The sequence below is a fragment of the Panulirus ornatus genome, chromosome 15, assembly GCF_036320965.1.
Source record: "Panulirus ornatus isolate Po-2019 chromosome 15, ASM3632096v1, whole genome shotgun sequence".
NCBI classification, from domain to species: domain Eukaryota; kingdom Metazoa; phylum Arthropoda; class Malacostraca; order Decapoda; family Palinuridae; genus Panulirus; species Panulirus ornatus.
The window spans coordinates 6625867-6633808 of record NC_092238.1 but is presented as its reverse complement, the minus strand read 5'-3'; positions in this window follow the sequence as shown (position 1 = coordinate 6633808).

The window sequence follows — 7942 nt, the reverse complement described above, 5'->3', positions numbered from 1 at the left end:
CTTTGGAAAGCTCTCGTTGTTTTTAAGTCTGAGTTCTGCTAATTAATCTTTCACTTCTGCCGGGGGTACATCCGTGACATTTTCTATACTTTGATGTTATATTTTTCCACTTGTGTGCGGGAGAAGGAGAGAGAAAGAAAGGTCCACTCCTCAGCATTGATATTGGGCCTTTAAGGTAACCTGGCCATACATACATACACGGTATATATATATATATATATATATATATACGAACAAAGTGCATATGAACGCGCTCCTTCATAGAACATACAAACCTTCAACAGCCAGGATCGAACCCGGGACCCCTGTGCAACAGGCGGGAGCGCTAGGCTATGATCGCCCCTGTCATTGGCGATCATAGCCTAGCGGTAGCGCTCCCGTCTGTTGCACAGGGGTCCCGGGTTCGATCCCGGCTGTTGGAGGTTTGTATGTGAAATATGTATGTATATATATATATATATCTTTCTTTCTTTTCTTTTAAACTATTCGCCATTTCCCGCATTAGCGAGGTAGCATTAAGAACAGAGGACTGGGCCTTTGAGGGAATACCCTCACCTGGCCCAATTCTCTGTTCGAATCCCACTGTCGGGAGGTGGTGGTAGTGGTTCGAATCCTGCTATCAGGGTATATTGTATATTCCATGGAGGTGCACGTTAAGTGAGAGTTTCTTTTTCGGTGAAACTCCACTTCTTTTCCCTACGATTTGTAACTATTTTTTTTGGCTTCACGCTCGACAACAAACACGAGAGATCCTTAATGACATAACAGACTGTTTATTCATGAGCAATTAAGGAGAGTAATGAGAACATTGCGGCCCGTGACAGGGTTAATTCCTTGTTGGTGAAGTGATGTTAAGAGGACTCGTGGTTTGTGCTTGCGAGGTGAAGGTCATGCTGGCTTACTTGCTTGCTTGCTTACTGGCTTGCTTGTGTGTGTGTGTGTGTGTGTGTGTGTGTGTGTGTGTGTGTGTGTGTGTGTGTGTGTGCGCTTGTACTTGCGTGACTGACAATAACACTAGTTAAGGTCTAACTGCTTCCCCTAACCAGTTAATGGTCTCAGAACGACAACGGGTCAATGAGAGGCGCCTGATGGCTCCATGTAATGGCGTCATTAGCGAGGAGCCTCAGCCTCCTGGAAACTTTTTTTAAGACCTCTGGAAGCTGCTGCAGGAGAGGTGTTCAGTCGTCGCTGAAGAGCAGAGGGAGGAAGTAGCTTGGGCTCTCCCGTTGAAAAACACTGGGAGGAAGTTACCTTTCTCAGGGAAAATATTAGATTACAAAATTGTGAAAGAAAATAAGATTTTAGTCAGTATCTTGAAAGAGATGAGAATCTTTATGAAGGAGATGAGGAAAAGGTGAGCATTTTGGAAACACACAGGCCAGTATATATACGTATATATCAACTCAGGGTACATTTTACTAATTACTCGGGATGGTTAGCTTTGTGAGTTAATATATTAACCTGGAATCCGAGAGAGTAAAATAGTGGGGAAAATACCTCAGTTTATGAGCGAGTGAGCACGCCAGGCGCGTGGGATGAGAGACGACTGTGAGACATGGACGGAAAATGACTTATTGTATTGCTCAGAAATTTCAGGTCTTAATTATGCGTCTAAAGCGTGTGATACACCAGATGATGCCATTTAAGTTGGGTTTGTCGTCTGGGTATTACTGAATATCAGGAGAGTAGGACAGAAAAATGGAGATAGATTGTGATAAAAGGAAGAACAGAGTAGAAAATATAATCATGTGGAGTGTTTAATAACGTAGTACTTGTTATAAGAGACGTCAGATAAGAATATATGAGATTTTTGATATACTTTGCTATGTTATCAGTCGACCAATAGACAATGCCAGACAATCCTGCAGATATTAATGTTAAACCATTCATTCTCCTCTCTTCCTACTCTTGAATATGCCTTTTACCTTTGATACAAACTTCTCACTGCTTCTAGCAGCTTTCTTCCCACACCGTATATTCTTAAGACCTTCCACAAGGCATCTCTATCAACCCTGCCGTATGCTTTCTTCAGCTCTATAAATGGCCACATACAAATCAACCAGTTTCTCTAATCATTTCTTACATATATTCTTTAAAGCAATACACCTGATCCACACATCCTCTTGCCCCTTCTGAAACCACACTGCTCCTCCCCATTTGATGCTCTGTACATGTCTTCACCCTCTCAATCACCACACTCCCATAAACCTTACCCGGTACACTCAGTAAACATATACTTTTGTAGTCTGAACACTCATCTTTATCCCTTTGCCTTTATACATTGGTAATATACATGCATTCTGCCAATCCTCACCTCACCATGATACGTACATACACTGAAAATCCTAATTAACCTGTTAACAACACAGCCATCCCCTTAATAAGTTCAACTGCAATGATATATATATATATATATATATATATATATATATATATATATATATATATATATATATATATATATATATCGCAACCCCTATAAAGGCCATCACTTATCCTTTAGCTAATACAAAAAGGAAAAAAAATCCTCTGAGTTTCCTTCACAAAATACCGTGGTATTTGCCAAATATTTACATGAAATTGAATGAGTTAACACAATCATTTACGCTCCCGCAGTCACAGAACATCTGTTGGAAAGAATCCTTTCATTCAGTAGCTTCTCTCCTTTGAGACTGAAGCCCTCAATCAACGTAGAGGGGGCGGGATCCTGTGTAGAGAGGTCGACTGGATGAAGTTAGGGATGGCAGCGCTGGAGGAAGGATAGTAACTAACAGTGAACAGTGAGGAGACAGGGAGTACGTGAGGGCTGATTCATAGAGGAGGATGGGATGAGTAAGGGGAAAAGGATGGTAAGTTGATAGATAGATAGGGTTAGAGAAGAAAGATAACAAGAGGTTGAATGGATTAGTCATCGAATGCTCGTATAAGTTTTGAGCTCGTAGATGCTAATGGGCTTACAATGTGAAGGTTTCGCTTTTCTTGAAAATATCATCCGAAGGACTGGAGCGTTTGTGGACACACCTGGGCCACCATACCACCATCATTTGTCAACCAAGATGACCCGCAGAAGACGTAAGGTAACGTACCAATTTCTACAGACGTGGCCTCCGAGAGCCGCTATGTTCCATGTGAGAGAAGAAGCTACGGTACATCTTTTCCCACCATGTGTGTGTCAAAGATCGACGTGATATATCGCATTAAAAAGATAAAAGAGGCGAAAAAACGGCCCAACGAACGCAATAAAACACTTTTTTAAGCTCACTAGGAGGACCTGATCTGCTGTAGCGTATCATCAGAGCAACAATCTCCATGATTTGTGGGACACTGATGGCGATAAGAAAATAAAAAAAAGTCTTAGAAGCGATGTTTGCCCTGCCTTCCCTACACACACCGAGCTGGTTGACCTTGTCACTGTGGGCACAGTGTACAGTGCCGCATGCTTAAAGCCATCGTCCAGTGACCATATACAGTGCTAATATCTCCCAGCACTGTGACAGTTATTGCCCGTGGTGTAGTAAATGTATATATGAGCCCTGGAGTTTTACACCGTCATATATATATATATATATATATTCTCGCATTTGTGGGAAGGGATTTAGGGTACGATTCTGTTTTAGTTGCTTCGTTCTTGTATATATATGTATATATATACATATATACATATATAGACCATAATAGACACATATAGACCAAATTGGAGGTGGAAAGATGGAGTGAAAAAGATTTTGTGTGATCGGGGCCTGAACATGCAGGAGGGTGAAAGGAGGGCAAGGAATAGAGTGAATTGGAGCGATGTGGTATACAGGGGTTGACGTGCTGTCAGTGGATTGAACCAAGGCATGTGAAGCGTCTGGGGTAAACCATGGAAAGCGGTGTAGGTATGTATATTTGCGTGTGTGGACGTGTGTATGTACATGTGTATGGGGGGGGGGTTGGGCCATTTCTTTCGTCTGTTTCCTTGCGCTACCTCGCAAACGCGGGAGACAGCGACAAAGTATAAAAAAAAAAAAAAAAAAAAAAATATACATATATATATATATATATATATATATATATATATATATATATATATATATATATATACATATGTGTGTGTGTGTGTGTGTGTGTGTGTGTGTGTGTGTGTGTATAAGGCCAGGAAGAGTCATTTTTTTTTATGTTGGAAAACGAGAGGAGGGGTTCTTATTACATGCTACAGTTGATCTTTGAGAACATATGGCTGACATCTAGACGGGTATTTAAGCCTTATGAACGTTACATCGGTTGTAAAAGAATAACGCGTAGAAGATAGCAACGACAAATGGAAAGTTAGAGCCAAGAATTGATCCCTCTCAACTCTATTTCGACAACGTAGTTTGAGGTCGACCTTCTGAGAGATGTGGCTGAGACCATTCTTCATCCTATCATGTTTCTATACCGTCCTCAGCTAAGTGATAAGAGGACAATCCCACGACAAAAGACCGGTGGAGCAATTGCCTTCGTTGAAAAGCCTCCTTTTATCTTCATCTTCGTCTCAGTCCTGAGTGTATACACATCCCGAAAATCTGTGGTCAGCAACATTGACCTGATAATTGCATGAGATCTTCGAAAAAAAAAAAAGCTGTTTATCTCTCTTGCTGTTGAAGCAAGATGGCCGTTTATATGTTCTACCAGTTAGAGTGATAAGGTCATATTATCCAGCCATTGTTTTGTGGGTCAACTAATGTGTCCTACCATGTAGAAAGAATACAGTGGAATACAAAGGAATTCAAATAGCAACAGACCATTGAGTCCTTTCGAGCTGTTTGTGATGGCGGAAGATGTAAGAAACTTACAGGGTAGTGTAGTGAAAGTTAGAAGGCATACAGATAACGAGTTAGAAGGCACACAGATAATGGGTTAGAAGGCATACAAATAATAAGTTAGAAGGCATGCAAATGATATGTTAGAAGGCACGTAGATAATGAATTACAAGACCTACAGATAACGAGTTAGAAGGAATACATATATATGCAACCACAAGGCATACAGATGATGAGTTAGAAGGCATACATATATATGCAACTACAAGGCATACAGATAAGCAACCACAAGGCATACAGATGATGAGTTAGAAGGCATACATATATATATGCAACTACAAGGCATACAGATAAGCAACTACAAGGCATACAGATGATGAGTTACAAGGCGTGCAAATGATAAGTTAGAAGTCATAGAGATAACAAACATGCAAGCGGATCCCTTACTACGCCAACAGTGCTACTCGAACAATGGGGAGATTACCATCAGCGTTGTGTACCACAAGAGGAGCTCGGCAATTTTCGTACTGTCTCTGTGGATGCATTGTTGTGGTGTCAGGTCGTGTTACGCTTTACTGTGAGCTCGCTGCCTCATCTCGACAGAGGTACGACCAGAGCCTCCCAGGGGCTTTGTCCAGTTCGCATTTTGATGACCTGCTCATTCTTGTTGTTGTTATTGTTGTTGTTGTTGTTGTTGTTGTTGTTGTTGTTGTTGTTGTGCTGGTGGTGGTGGTGGTGGTGGTGGTGATCATTTTCTTCTTCTTCTTCAGCTCAAGATCTATCGGGCCTCTGCCCGAGCCAAAAGGAAGTTCCTGTCAACACCGTTCTTTGAGGCCAAACAAAGTCCCTGCCAACACCTTTCTTTCGGGTAAGAGAAAGCTCCTACCAACACCATGTTCTCAGGCAAAAGAGGTGATCCTGATAGCCCCGTTCTTTCAGGCATCACAAAGTCTTCTTGTGGAAATGGATGAATCCTAAAAGAACGGCAGCCAGTTGATCCCCCACTGTGGCCTTGGAGGGGATGACTTCTTTAGAGATGCTTCTTTCCAATTATGAGTCACCTCGCCAGCGTTTTAGAACCAGTAAGCTCGTTGTCTGCTGCTCCCGAAGAAGCAGCTGACCTTTAGCGGACCTTGGCGGACGTGAGATTGCAGTTCTCTTCCTGGCTGCATCTTGCTGAGTCAGCCACCCTCATCAACCTCAGCTTCTCTGCCAACGAAGCATTACAGGTTCTTCAAGGTCATCCCACCCCGCTCCCCCATTGGCCTCAGTCGAACGCCAACAACACTCATCGAGAGGCCTTTGAGGATGGAAATGTCCTTGCAGATAAGCGAAGAACTTGTGACCGCTGCGTCTCTCCTACCGCAGGTGCTTGTATAAACTAACAACGTAAACTAATATATGCAGACATAGAGTAAGTAAACTGCAGAATATATGGTTCGGTTAACTGCATATCGCTTTCAAAACACTCGGGAGAATTCAAATGCTTGTCCATGGAGCATTGGGTAGCAAGAAGAAAGAGTATTAGAAAAGGAAATAGACACTTCATCAATGTTCATAACCTTATTCAGTCGAATCAGAATTTCAAGAGATTCGATCAGAATGTAAGAACAATATGCATATCTCCTGTTGTGTCTTAAATGAAGAGTGCAAATATATTGTGTAGCTTTCAGGTGTTGGTCAAGGTTTCATTAAATTCAGATCTTTAACATGCGACTAGATTCACTTTGAAGCGAGTGTCACACAAGCTCACACAAATGCCAGTGTTTGACGAGAAACACATCTCACTCTCGCCATCAGCATTTGAGCTGGTATTCACCTACCTCCTCTCATGCTTGTGATACTGGCATATCTATACGAGCGTCTGTGGAAGATATGGTGGTGCTCAAAGATGTTTATGTTATTGTAGCATTTTTTGGTGTTTCGAAGTCCGCTAGAGGGGAGTGAGCTACGGAAGAATACAGGTAGGAAATGTATTTCTGTATTATTGAATTCGACCAGGTTGCTCTTTCCTCCCACTTCAGGACGCTGTGCAGGTCCGAATTAAAAGAGGATATACATTTTGTGCAAGGAAAAAAAAAATTGGGTATTGGGATGGAGTGGGAAGAGAAACTAAGTTGGAGTATGCAGAGTGGAATGATCAGCATAAGAGCGACTAGGGTCTGAAGCTGGCGAAAGATCATTTACAGAGATGATACAGAGTAAGTGATAGGATAGGACGCAGAGGAACACCATTGATGGGATATGGAAGAGAAAACATTCCAACGACGACTACCTTCATGTGACGAATAGAAAGAAGCTATGTAGAAGAAAACAGAAAGAACAGGATATCTAAAAGTGTATGATATATATATATATATATATATATATATATATATATATATATATATATATATATATATATATATATATAAACTATACAACCCCATAGTCTTGCAGCTTACCAAAATGACCAGGGATACTCTGGGTAAAAGCACGAAAATTTGTGTGGACAGCTTCAGTTTCTTTTAGATTTCACATTAAGGCAAAAATGCCAGTTGTTTTACTTTTGCAAATCTTTCTGATGTAGAAGTCAAACTGATCAACAATGGGATCACATTCTAATTGTGGATCTGACCAAAAAAAATCTATTTTCATATATCACACGCCCCTGTACCTTTATCGCTCGCCAAAATATTCAAATCTGAATCAGTTCAGCGTCAGGAAAATACACACTATTAGGAAGATACTGCCGCTAAATTGTATATGCATATAGCGTCAGCACACACCAAAAATGCATAAAATATTTTACGCGATTTCGACGTTGTTAATTCCTTTTTTTGTTTTGTCTGTTTGTCACAGCTGCAGGTGGGAAGGCCACTGCAATCTCTTGTGACCCGTGTCGTACGCACGTAATGCCATCCACATCCCTAAGCGCTCCTGCGTTCTATGTAGCCTCACGGGTCAAAAAAAAGATATCTTCTCCTCTGTGTCAGATAAAACACACTCACTGGACAAGATGTGGCATAGCCTCGCTGCTTGAGGGATGATAACAGCCCACTGCTCCCCCAAAATCTGACTGTACCTCCTTTTATTATTATCTAAACTCTCTGATCTCTTCCTCTCTCACAAACAGCCTCGAAGAGATAAATCCACTTGGTCATTTTGCTGGCTGTGTTTTC